Source organism: Microchirus variegatus, assembly GCF_963457635.1.
Source record: "Microchirus variegatus genome assembly, chromosome: 4".
Taxonomy (NCBI): Eukaryota; Metazoa; Chordata; class Actinopteri; order Pleuronectiformes; family Soleidae; genus Microchirus; species Microchirus variegatus.
In genome coordinates, this window is record NC_139805.1 from 13579423 (window position 1) to 13594042 (window position 14620).

Below are 14620 nucleotides of genomic sequence, written 5' to 3' on the forward strand. Positions count from 1 at the left end.
AAATCATGTGCTCCAATTTGCCGTGTGTAACGTTCCAGCCATATGGAGCCATATACTTTTGCTGCCACATAAGGGACTGGCCTGTCTCCATGGTGCACACATAGTTTATCCTGTTACCTGTCACCACCTCAGCTTTGAGAGACTTTGTGTCAGCAATCACTGTCATGAGTCACATGGTTATGAATAAATTCGAGAGGTGACTCTTTGAGCCTTTCACTCTTCTCGGTGGTGTGCAGGCAAAGCTGTCAGAAAACCCTTTTGCATTTCAATTTTGGGAACATTCATTGGCTGCCATTTCGAACATTTTCTTTATAACATTCATATACCATCATTGTGTTTACACCCCTTATGTTACTTGTTGGATACTGAAGGAGACAATGCATATGTCTACTAAAAAAATTGACTTGTCTTTAAAAGCTAAGGACTGTCTTTGGGATTCTATATCATTTGGTTTTGCGCGCACTGAAATTGGCCTTGCATTGTCTGAAGAAGCTTTTTGCCATCTCGGGTCAGAAAGATCAACTGAATGTAGTCCTTAAGAACTATGGAACGCTTTGCCTCAATTTTGTCCAAAAGCTAAGGACATATTTGAGAGGAAGGAAGTATACTGTGGCTTTCAAGGACAAGCCACAGATAACAAATACAGTATATACCTGAGGGGATATGTGTTTTTCTCCCCTTTTTAATAGTACATTTTTACAGTACATAGAATGAAGTGCATCCCATTTCTTCCCTGTTTTAATTAATTGTGAAGACTGTGATACCTGCATCTACTTATGTTGATGCAGTTTCTAAGTAGGTAGAGGAGAGCCATATGGTGTTGTCTGACATGAAGAAATTAGGCCACCAATGCTGTCTGTTCATTGTCACCAACCTGGCCACCTGCTTTGCTTCTGCAGTGGGTAAACTGGTGTAGACCCCCTCCTCACTCCTACTTCTGCCGCCCTAGTCCAACATGTTGTGTCTTCATAACACAAGCTTTAACAGAAGACTAAACTATTCAGGGGCAAATCAAATTCTCAGCAAAAAAAATAGCAAAAAAAAGGCCTGTTGAGGATGTCTGGCTTCTCTCTTGTGGGTTCAGTAGTTTGAATTAATATTAAAAGTAAACAGTTGTGTTTGTTTGTGGGTTGAGTGTGATGATACAGATGGTTGGACTGGCCTTTGGTTTATCCTCTCAGATTGTGCCCTTGATGTGGGGAATCTAGATGGTGCCAAAGCCCGCACACTGAGTAGCTTAATGTTTAAAACGGTGTCAAAACAACATTTTACCAGCACCTCCCAGTGACCAAAGCCATGGTAAACAGCACTTCTTTTTTTTTTTTCCTCTGAAACGGATATACATGCTCAAGACCCATCAAGCTCTAAGGCCACCTTGCAGCTCTTTGTTTGCAATGGAATCACGTTCCTGAATTTACTGACTTACAGTGATACAGTGAGAAAACATATGGCGGGAGCAAAGCTCAGTCTATCAGTCAGTAGACACTTACTTAGGTCACATTACAAGCTGCCAGGTTCCACTCAGAGCAGACACATTTAAAACAGACCTCAGTGCAGAGAGAGCGATCTCTGGGGAGAGACTGCACACCATTCTAGAGGCACTTAATCTTTTTGTGTCGGAATTAATTTTTTATTATTCTGCTGTAGACTCAGCGAGGTTCCATGGCTTCACTGATCTACAGTGGTGCAGACTGTCATGTCCATTTGACAACAGATCACAGGCTACACCCAGCTGCTGTGTTTGTAGCTCTGGTAAGATGACACAAATGGTTAAATGATATCGTCCACTAATGTATGGCACAGCCCATGGCCAAGCAGAGAAGGAACTTGTCTTGTGATCGGCTCAGGGTGGACCCGTACCAATCTCCATTGCTCATTGTTAATTGGACACTCTAAATTGACCCCAGCCACAGGGGGGGCTGCATCCAGTGTACTCAGTGTGCTGGTCCCAAGCATGGATTGAAAAATAATAGGATGGTTGCAGTCAGGACGGGCATCCGGTGTAAAAAAAAACAATCAAATGCACGGATCATCTGCTGTGGCTACCTGCAGAGAGGGAGAAGAAGAAAGAAAAAATACAACAACAAAAAGTCTACTGTCATATCAGCTTTGTGAGTGTCCTTGACTTTTGGAGTCAAGAAATCAGAAGAATGTGCCAAAGCCCACACACCACAAGGCAAAATCCACTTTTATCCACATAAGTATTCTTATTGAATTGCAGTTTTTTTATTATTATATTTTATATTATTATTATTATTATTTTTTTTTTTTTTTAAATGTCATCAGGGACGTTAAAACCATAGAAAAAAAGTTCTGAATAGAAAAGCCTGTGAGACCAAAGATGAAGTTTGTACACATCTTATTAGCAAATCAGCTCTGTTGTTGCACTGACAATTGTTCAGTTGAGATTAAAACAAAATGACTATAACACCAATGTGTGAAAACTTCTCTTCTAACCCCTTTGAGTTCTACCATACAACCATTCAGCACAGTTAAAAACACTGTAAAGCATTATTTCTGTAATCTGTTACAAAGATGTGTATACTTTATCAAATAATAAGAAAATAGGTCTAGTCTGTTTCGTTTTGAAATAATTAAAGCGCTTTATTGGTTGATTTGCTCTCGTCAACTGTCGACAAGTCTTTCAGGCCTTTTCTTGAACTTTGACTGTAGTGGATTCCTGCCTCGTTCTGGATTTTTTAGCAGGGAGGGTTTTTACTCGCTGCAGCCCCCACAGAGCCCGAGGAAGGATTAAAGATTGATGAGAGCTCTCAGAATCAGTTTATTGCTCCAGAGATCCTCGCATATGTTATGAGTGGGAAGATTGTGTTGCTGTTTTGCCTCATATAAGTTCCTGAGTCTGGCATATAGCACTGAAGTGTTTGACAATCAAGGTTAGATTGTTTTCTCTCTCTCTCTCTTTCTCCCTCACAGCAGATAGCCCTTGGATTGCCAGAGCACTGTGAGTGGCCAAGAGTACTGTAGAGAACTGTATATTGTGATGTGAAATGTGATGAAATGCTTGAGCTATCTGAAAGCCCAAGCTTTTGAATTTCCACAGACTCCTGCATTTTGCCCGACTTCAAAGTTTATGAAGGCTGCACTCACTCACTATTTCAGATAAGGGAGACCATCTTGAATACATTCTCACTTTTGCCTGTTTTGCTGCACTACATCTGTCTGAAAAGAACATGACCTGTGTCCGTTCAGCTTCAGTGGAGACATTTCAATACACCTCGAGATTCTATGTATTAAGTCTGTGGGCTTTTTTTTTTTTATGTTAGTGCATCTAGGACAGATGTAAAAAGCCCCAAAAATAAACATATATGTTTTTTTTTTTGTTATTACAATCAATAACAGTGAAAACTAAAACAAAAGAAAAAGGCTTTTGTAGGAGAGACAAAGTGCTTAATCAGACTAAACCATATAATCTGTGTTGAGCGGTGTTTAAACTTAAATTTCAAATGTTACAATTTCATCATGTTTTGCACATTGTACACGCTTCTCTCATTTTGTTTTAAGTTTTAAAAGGATAAATCCTTATCTTGGAACCAGTATAATTTGACCAAAATAAAAAAAAAAACTCAAGAAGGTTGATAATTATCTTTTAATATTTGAAAATGAATTGCTATTGGTGTACATAAATCTACAGTTACATTACTTAATCTACTTTAACCCTTTAACTCCTAAGCCTCAAAATGTCCGTCGACCATGAAAGGGCCAGAAAATGTTCCTGTGACTGTTTTTGTTTTATTTTCCCCAATAACTTTCAATATCTGGCAGCCATTTACAATTTACTGCATGTTTAAATGGTGTATTAACGATTTAAAATGAAGAAAAAACACTGTAGTTGTACACAAACACCATATTTTGCCTATTAATTTTGACAATTGAACAGTATAAAACATATTTAAAATAACATATGTTGAGTTGTTGTCTCAATGTGCAAAAACAGGCCAAAAATGGAAACTATGTCCATGTGTTTTTCAGACGATGATTCACCGGCTTCCTACATGTTTTAAGGGCAACTTCTCAGCTTTCAGAAACCATTGGAATGTTTATGATGGCACAAACCGTTGCGTAATTACGCCATCGCAAAGTGTGCTTGGACAAACGGGTCGTCTACGATACGCTCAGTGTTTCATATATAACAATAAGTCAAATTTAACCTTAAGTTCACTGACAATGTATAGGTGTTCACATGATTAATATTACAGCCCTTCCCACCTTTTCACCCACTAACAATGGACATGACATTTTTGTCCGTGATGAACTTCAGTGTAAACGTATGCAGAAAGAAACGCGTTGTGTGTCAAACACTAATAGATGTGTTTGAAGCAGAACTGAAGCAGTGATAGAAACCTCTCTGGGGACAAATAGCAAAAATGTAATACAACACATTATTTTTTTTGATGCTGAGTTTAATTTTTCATCCATGAGCTATAGACTCAGCATGGCTCCGTGGTTTTACTGATGAACAGTGGAGCAAAGTGTCATCTCCATTTGGCAACTACTCACAAGCTGCACCCGGCTGCATCCTGCTGCACGGGGGTACAAGGGGGAGGGAAGGGGCGCCGCTAACAACACAGGGCTTTATTACCTGGGAAATTAATGATCTGAGAGACTAAGATGTAATGGCTGAACCATCTGCAAGAAATCACCGAAGAAGGGAGTGATCCCCCCTCCCCCCTTTTCCTATCTGTATCTGTCTATTCAGCCATAATGCTCCGGGAGCATAAATCAGAGAACTAATTCATACTGGTAAGGTGAAGACAACACAGTTAGCAAACACAACCTCCTGATTGATTGCCTGCAATTATAGTTAAGAAGGAGTTATGCTTTTAGATTTATTTTGATGTTGTTGAAGGGTTTTCTTTTTCAATTTATAAATTGCAGAAATTATATCCTCTATCTATGTTGCACAGATATGGGATGTTTTTTTTTTTTTTCTTGAACTTGTTGTCACTTCTTTTAACAACACATTGTTATGACTTTAAAAAAAAAAAAACAAGTTACTGGGGGAAGAATGGAGCTCAATGAAGTTGCATAGTCCATGTCCTTACTGGTGCAGACTGGTTTCTATGGAATGGAAGACCTGGGCTATAGATGATTGGCTGACAGAGCTTCGGAAGGAGCCAATAGCGTCGCCAGCACGCACACCAATAGTGAGTGAAGAGGAACCCCCCGTTGTACAGTTGTAGAATATGCTCTCCCGGCTTAGCTCTGCTGGGTCTTGCCACTCCGCTCTTTTTAGAGATTATCACGCACTGTAATGGGCCACAATGCCATAAAGGCCTCAACGGTATTCTACTTAAATGTCAGATTTACTAAATAAAACCCAGGGATCTTGAAGCTGGATTTGGTTGCAGTATTACTGTAAATTATGAGTTCATGGTCTGTTCTGTGAGAGGGGGAAGGGGAGTGGGGGGTTGATTTAAATAAATAAATGAATAAATCTGTCATTTGGGCCAGAAGCACTGTTTGGCTCTGGCCTTTCAGAGTGAAATTTGAAAGGATTATGCAGATGATCAGACTGAAGGAATGATGGTGGACACCAAACTTTAATAATTATTTTAACTGCCACTGAAGTCCACACTGTATTTTAAGAAGTCATTGTCATCTAAGAAGACCACAAGAAGAAGGTCTTTAGAAGACCACTTTGCTCTCTTATTCATTAGATAGAATCCCTTATTACCTATTCACTATATAAGTTGGGAGGCAAAGTAAGGGTTTGGTCAGGTTTTCTGTAGCTCTTGATTAATGTTATACTTCTAGATATTCACTTGATAAAAATAACCATTTCCTTCCTTGTGTAAACTGTTCATTTGCGGCACCGCATCGAACTTGTTGTTTGTCATTAGCCGTGTGAGCACATCTTCACCTCCGACATGTTTTGCACTAATAGAGCTGTTAAGCAGACTGCCGTGCAGCACTGTACACATCCCCACAGCTGACAGGTTGCAGAACTAGGAGGTTCCTAATATGAAAAGCTCTGACCTTTCTTTTGTGCCGCAATCAAATGGGGCTGCCTTGGTCCTTGGCTCTGAATAATTAATTCCTGCCCTCAGTAGGAGTGTTTGCTAAACAGTGGGGTCCTCTGCAGTTCACTTTTTCTGCTCCACTGCCACTGCACCCTAGGGGGAGAGACGAGTGTATGCTTTAGTCGGACTTAAGATGTGGCTTTCAGAGAAAAGAGGGACGGTCAGGAGATATTGGAAATCCTCTCTCCTCCTCTTCCTTCTGAAGGGGGGGGGGGGGGGGGCATTTACTAAGGAAAGCAACGGGAAACATTAGCATAAATCTCTTTGTGCTATTTGCAACAGTGGGATGATTTGTAGTCGGGATTAGTGTAAAATTGGTCTAATCACTCCTGCTCTTTCAACGACTAAACACCTTCATAGAAGGTGTGTAGGTACACGAGTGTGTTAATTCAATAAATGCAGCACATTTTCTGTTTAATGCAAACGTATGTCCCACCAACACACCCAAGACAAAAGGTTAATTTTACTTTCGAGGCCCCGTAGTCATTCTGCCCTGAAATTGATTGGTTTTAAGGATAGCAATAACTTGTTACTCTTGTCTTCCTGTAGACCAATCCCCTGTGAAGTGGGCCCAACGTAACGCCCCCTGCTGCATTTGCCTCGTAACAGCGTCATCTCCACCCCTCAGTATACACCCTTTCATCATCCATAGAGGAGAAATATATTGTAGGCAGTTGCTCCTGAGCCCGTCCTCCATTGGCAGTGTGTACAGTCTGTGTGACAGTCACTTTGATCTCACGGTGAGAGGCTGAAGCTTCAGGAGAAATTATCAATCAGATGGGGGAAGAGAGGGAGGAGGTGGAAGTGCTGTACGGTGTGTGTGTGTGTTAACGAGTCCGTCCAGTTAGAATGTCATATTGTCATATCTATAATTTAGTGCTCATGGGTCTGCATTTTTTATTTTATTTTTTTTAAACAAATGTCACTATAATTATAACAAAGTATTATTTGCTCTTGAATTATGAATGTATTTTTTTTCACTACAAAGAAAAAAGAGAAAAAGAAAGCCCCAGTGCAGTACATGCAGGAGGGCAGTACAAGACTTCATTAGGACAAAAAAAAACCCTGTGATGAAACATGAGCAGTGGTCCAGTACCACATGGGATCAAAATCAATCATGTTCATACTGATGAACATTATATTTGTGGAGTATTTGGCATCAAAGGATGGTGAAATGATTATGCAAATCTTGTTTTTTTTATCCTTAAAAAAAACCCAACAACACCAAGTTTCTGTGTCGCTGGGTCCCTCCAAATCTAAGTCATTTTTTCAGTAAAAAAAATAAATATATGTATATATGCATTCTGTTCTGTTCTTGATGATTAAAATGCATTGTATTGAAAACCTGATTTTTTTTTTTTTAGATTTAATTGCATTAAAAATGAAATGGAACATGCAACAATTTATGGATATAGTACAAATACACCATGGAAAATAATAATAGTGCCGCCATAAAAACTTCTTGACAAATGCCTTTTCAAATGATTTTTATTTGATAACATGGTTGTAAAATGTGTTTTATATATATATATGTTTATTTATTTATTTATATATATATTTTTTAATTTATATATATATATATATATATATTATGTCATGCCATGCTATATTAAATTACTTAAAATTCATATTTTAAGTAATTTAAAATTTAAAAAAACACTCAAGGTCTTTCAAGACCTTGAGTGTCTTGAAAGGCGCCTTAAATATAATGCGTTATTATTATTATTATTATTTATTTACCCACTTTGAATCACTCAAAGCTACATATCCATGTCAGTTCAAATTCATTTTTTTTTTTATTTGTGAAGCCTGATTGCATTGCCAAATCACAACATTCATCATCTCAGGTACTAAAAAAATTGAGACTGAGACACAACCTACAATATAAATATAACCTACAGAATATAGTTGGGGGGGAAAAAAATACAGGTTAAACTGTGAACCATACACCAATACTATGTAGTCCCTTTTATAAAACTATAGTCAAGAAAGAAGGAAATAAAGATGTATGATAGAAAGAAGACAAGAAAGAAGCACTACTTGGCACAAGTGTATATGTAATGAAATCATCGTTTTCACCCACAGAAATGTTTTTTTTTTTTTCTTTTTTTTGCCGGTGCAGGCCAGAGATTGTGTTTTCACAGAGAAAAATCACTAATGGTGCTCAGAATTTCTTGTAGTTCTGATCTCATCTGTTTGGCATGAAGGGGGAGCTGTGGCTCCTCCTGTCTGACCAAGGTTACGGCTCGGCAGTGCACCGTGTTCCTCGCTCATTTTCTCACACTTCTCTGGCTGCGCTGTGCCACATTGATTTAAATGTATCTGTTGAGGGGAAAATAATCAATGCAAATTCCCCTGCAGTGCAGCCAACAAATAAGACATGTCTGATTCATCAAGCGGACATTGCTATAAAGACCACTCTTTTTTTTTTTTCTCTTTGTCCCTTTCTCTCTGGTTCTCTCTCTCTCTTTCTCTCGCTGCCTCTCACTCTCTCTCTCTCACCTCTGGGCCACTTCAGCCGTTTTTTTAGTCTGTTCACCTTTCTCTTTCTAAAAACTCTTAGCATGTAATAGTGGAAAGAAGCTTTTAGTCCACAGATATGGATTGCAGCATAGACATAATAATTAAGGTAGGTGCATATATAATTATTAGACATTCACTGTGGCTGTTTTGTCTGGCTTATTGTGATTCAAATGCTATTTTTGCACATTAAATGAGTCTAGATGATATCTCTATGCAACAATTTCTCGAAACAAAACACAAAATAATGCAGTGGTTTCATATATATATATATATAATTGTATTATTCATCCAAGGACGTTAATTTGGAACATGTGTCTGGTTGGTAACCACATTACTGAGATTGTAATTGAACATACTGAGCAGGAAGGAAGTCTCACCTGACACCTAACCTTAACATTTTGTTTTGCTCCACCTTGAACTTGGTCAAATGGTCTGGCTCCTAACAAGGGCAGAGTGTAGCCCCGCGTATGTAAATGCACTACATGTGTGAGAGAAATAAGGGGCAGGGGCTATTTGGAAATTCCTGTGTGATGAAAGGGAAAGAATATCCCCCAAAAAATGATTAATGTGGTGTTCAGGTACACAGAAGATTGAGTGATCCTGTCATCACACCATATGGTACCAATTTATTCCGGCAAGCATAAGGCAAACTCAGTGGAAGAGCTCTCACGACTGTGCCGCCAACACTCTGCAAAAGAGAAAAAGGAAAGGAAATGAAAAAAACACACACACACATATATATTTATAAATCTACATACTTAAAAAGTTAAATGCTGATACTTATCTTAAGTTGTCATTTTCTAACTATCATTTTTAATTGTAATGTATAATTTTACCTAAAATCCACTCCCACAATTATCATTATTGTTATTGGAATCTTTCCAAACTATTTTTTTATTTTTTTTATTTTTATTTTTTTTAAAAGTGGAATTGACATTAGCCACTGAGTGTGCGTTGAAGGCTGTGCATAACTCAGAATGCCGCACGTGAAAGTGTTGTGAGCATCATCGTGGCTTTACCTCCTCCTCCTCCTCCTCGTCAAATATCTGTGAAGCCACTCTCGGATCAAATTTGACAAACAGCTGATGAAAACCAGCCTGTCGTCAAATCAGAGCAGCAATGCCTCCCATTTATTTTAGAATTTTTAAGTGAGGTTCGTTTCACAGAAATAACACGTAAAACATTGCTGACCTAAAAACAACGGAAACATTTGAGGTAGTGAAATTGAAGCGTTGGCATTAAAGTCCATCCTGTGTGTGTGTGTGTGTGCGGGCTGATGAATCATTCGCACGCTGCTGCGCTTCACTTTCTGTGACGTCTCAGAGATGAACTGCCTCCGAGTCACGTGACTTCAATGTCTCTTTCTAACGTGGCAGAAACAAGGCGATCAACTCTTTTATCTCACATCTGAAGTCATAAGCAGAAACGTTGTTTTGTTTTGTGTATGTTTTTTGTTTCCGTTTTTTTTTTCTCCCCCCCCACCCCCCTTGTTCTTTTTTAAGGCAGATGCCAGACCTTGGCAGTGAGGGAAACCGGTAAGGGAGCTGGACTTGACCACCTTTCTTTTTCACTACCTTGTTATTTGTCGGCTCACCCCTGCAAGGCATGCTGACAGGAACTGATAAACCTCTTTATGGGCTGAACTGAATTGGCTCCTATTTTCCAAGGTGTGGAGCTGTTCAGTGGTGGAAATAAAAGACTTTATCCATTGCCCATCTGCCCACCAATCACTCTCAGGCCAGTTTTGTTGTATTCCACAAAGCTGGGTCCCATTTTTTTGCTCCTAATGTAGTCATGTATATAATGAGAGGAAGAACAACGTAAACATTTTCCCCCAGATGCCTTATTTGAATACTGGCTTATAGCCAAAGATGTTTTCATGAGTCATAAAATATTTTGTTAATATGCAGGTGTAGCTGGAGTCGTGTTGTACAGGTGTATATTTGGACATAGCTGGAACACTGAAGAGGGAAAGAGATTTGCTTTCAAAGGAATGGAGCCAGATTTCTAATGTTTGACTTGTAATCAAGGAAGTCAAACCACGGAAATCATAAAAACGTCACTCTCGTGGTTTTGGCTCTCCGGAATTGTTCTGTGATTTCTACTGGCGTGTCACTGCAATAGGGTTTTCCTTAAGGATATATTTAGGCTAAAGGTGGAGAGATAAACCCCAGAGATTTGAGTCGTGATACACATTTTCTTTTTTTATGATTACAGATTATTTTACTACATTTAAGAAACTTGTTATTTTACCTGCAAGTCTGTCACATCACACTAAGTTTCCTTACCACTGTAATATATTAATTATATTCAAAATTTGCAGTATACGTGACATCATTTACTTGGATGGATGCAAGGATGATGATTTTAATTGTCAGAAGTGGAAAGTAATGAATTACAGTTGCTAACATTTTTTAAAATTTGTTATTTTACTTTTAGTTAAGCATGTTTTTTTGGAAATTGTGTACTTCATCGAATCCCTTCAAAGTAAGGGATGTACGTAAATCACATCCTTACTGTATATAAATGTTGGCCTGAATTAAAAAAAAAAAAATCAGGCCAACATGAGCAGGTGAACGATGAGGACGGGTGTATTGGTGTTAATTAAAGTCTCTGACTGAGTGAGAAAGTGAAAGCATTTGTGACCTTTGACCCATTTTGACTGATTTTATTTTATTTAGTCAGCCGTTTAATTTGTAAAGTAAATAATTTGTGTGAGATTTGTGTCCCCTTGTGCTTTTTGCACGACACAAAAATGCACCCCAACCTTGATAAAACAGTAATGCAGTAACTTTTACTCCATACTTACTTAAACCAGCTACTTTTTTACTTTAACTTGCTTGATTTTTACTTGAGTAACACTTCATTACTCTGTCCACATCTGCTAAGTGCAGTACTTTCCATCCTCTACCTTTCTCATGCTGCATTTTATCACTGGGCATTTGTTGTGTATATATGTTATATCTCTCTTTTACATTCTTCCTTTTATCACATTTGACCAAACACACTAAAGAGAGCCAATCCATGCTGCTTTTTTTTTTTCATATGTAGGGTGTGACACCACCAATCACAGTGAATAATACCGATTTGATTGGCATCTTTTAATTAAACATTATGTGCTGTGAGGTAACCATGCATGCATTTGTTTGACATACATATAGATTTACAGCACGGCGGCTGAAAACTGCCTTCATTTAGATTGCATTGAAGCCTAATACCGGCGCTCAGAGGCGGTAATACTGTATGGATTTTCTGCAGTCTTATAATTTGAACATCATTATATGCTACATCTGTATTCCTGGACTTTTTCAAGGTCAACTTAAGTTTGGCCAGATTTATTCAGAGCATCTGCTTGTTATCAGTGTTTTGTGGGAACGACATAAAAACCGTGTAGAACAAAAATACTTATTACAAGAAGGAGCTCAAATCACTAAACTGCATTGTCAGTTTCTTAATGGTTTTTCCATTTAATTATTATTATTTTTACTAATAGTGGCACCTGAATGTGAACCTGCCAGAGTTTAGACACAGACTGTGAATGAAGGTTAAAAGACAGCGGTGTCATGCGTATTTTCAGACGTATAGATGAACCCCGTCTGCTCACATAAATGCCAAGAGCCACACTGTGCGTATAGTAATGTGGTGTTTAAGTATTGACCTACATCTCCTATACCGATCAGCACTATTCTGCACTGACTGCAGCTCGGCTCCAGACTGCTGAATCACTGCATGACATGGCAGTCTGATTATGAGTCTGTAATGACTGCCTAATCTGTGTAAAAACGCAGAGACGTGACATGACACAAACTGTGCCGTGCTGAAAAACACGTGGAAGCAGCGAGTCTGTGGTGTATTTCTAGACAGTCCTGCTAAATGCAGGATAATGACTGTCTGGGACCTGATGATTCTGTGGCGTTGAGTTAGTTTGATTTTCACACAGGGTTTTATCAGTTCTGTGTCACATTGGAATAAATTAAGCATAACATGGCAACGCAGTTTTGTGCTCAATGAAAATGCAAAGAGATTCTCTGCTTGATTGTGGGGCCACCTGAAAATGCAGGGTGGCAAGCTTTAGAGTCAGTGCATTATGTGGTGTTTCTGAAGCTGTATTAAATCCTGTTTTACTAATAAAATACCATGAGTCACCTTGAAATGACACACTTATCCGTCACAGGTGCTGTGGGTGTTCAATTGTTCTTCTCAAGTGGATAAATATGGCACTAAATTACAGCTGATTGCCTGCACTCCAAAGTTATGTGAAATCTAAAAGTATGAAAATTATTCCACCACACATTACATTAAAGATAAACTGTCACTGCATGGCAGCAATAACTGTTTCATCATTTATTGCTTATCTTTGGCAAAGTGGTAGCATTTTGCTTCAAAATAATCAAGCTTTGAAAATGCCATTACTTTATATTTATTAGATTATAGTAATTTGCAAGATGCAACTGTATATATAACTCTAAAAGAAAGTTTGGGGGACGAAAGGAAGGGCACCTGATTTAATACCTCCATTTTATTAAATGGTACAATGTCAGCATTTGAACCTGATACACAGACACAAAAATGAATGTCACTTTGAACAATACAGAGGAAACATGTGAAATGTCAGATTGTTCAAGGTGGCTACAAACAGTGATGCTCACATATTTGTGTCAACCGACTGGTTAAAGAAATACAGATGACACGGATCCAAATGCACCAGAGGAGAGGTTTAAGCTGTGTGACAGAGAATCTTTCCCACAAGCCAAGTGCATAATGACTCTGTTTGCATGGGAAATGGAACAAATAGAGCCAAAGATGAATGTCTAGTTTACTGTGCTGCTATCTGTGGAGTTTTGGACTGCTTTAAGCAAGTTATCAAAGCCATCTGTTTGTGCTTACAGGCAGAGGCTGATTAATGTAGCAGTGGAACAGGAATGTCACACAGGAGCTAAAGTCACAGGCACCAACTATAATATTTCTCGAACTAGCTGAGGGATTTTAAACCTTACTCCAACCCGGTGTATTGTTAAAACCTTCACCGAGGTAGCATCAAAAATGTACAAGGAACAGCATGACTTCAGGTCATACTGTTATGTCTCATTACAGGGTGAGTAAAAGACACTTTGGATGCCTTCATGGTCATATTTTTTGAGTGTGAAGTGGCCTTCATAGGATGTTTTTCATGAAGTGCACCTTGGCAGCAGTCTATCGAGGCAAATTACAAAATATTTGTCAAAATGAATTGGTTTGGTAAGGGGGGGGGGGAGGGGGAGACCACAATGAAAGGTTTAAGTCCAAGAACGGCGTCATGATCGCTGATCATTTTTGGGAAAGTTACTCGGCACTAACAAAATACTTTACGGACAATTCCAGGTGCCACGCAGAAATTAAGTCGCCCACAAAGTTACAGTTAGTTAGCAATCAGTGAATTACCACCTCGGTTATACTGAGCAATTTTAAAACAGCCTTCATCTTATTAGCATTTAGATAGGCATGCTAAATGGGATATTGCACAGGACACAATATAAAACCAACACCCAATTCATTGATGCTGCGCTAACCACCCACAAATACATCAATAAAAACAATCATGAGTAGTCCTACACTGCCCATCCTTGCCATCTGAATTATTTCAATTCAATTTAACTGCAGTGTCCCACCCTTCCAAGCACCACAACAACATTCAGAGTGCTCAGTGACTTTCTATTTTGGACTAATAATCCAGAAAACAGATTTCCCTTTCAGACCAGTAAGCTAAGCGTCATTGATAGTTAAAGGAAGACATTAGCATGAGTCGGTGGTTAATGACATTGTTTAATGGTGTGTTCACTTTGTTAATATGGCTGACAACACAGACACATTATGCTCTCAACTTTGAGACGTTGCGAGTGCAATATGAGGAGTCACTTTCAAGGATAAGTTCACAAATTTTCAAATCATCTTTTAAATGGCTTCTTGCCTGGAGGCTAGTCAACAGGGCAGGTGAACAGGGAGTGAGTGGTGTGCGGGTTAAAGGCCTTGAACATTCACATCAAAAAATGTAAGGGAGCAATTATATTTCATTGCTT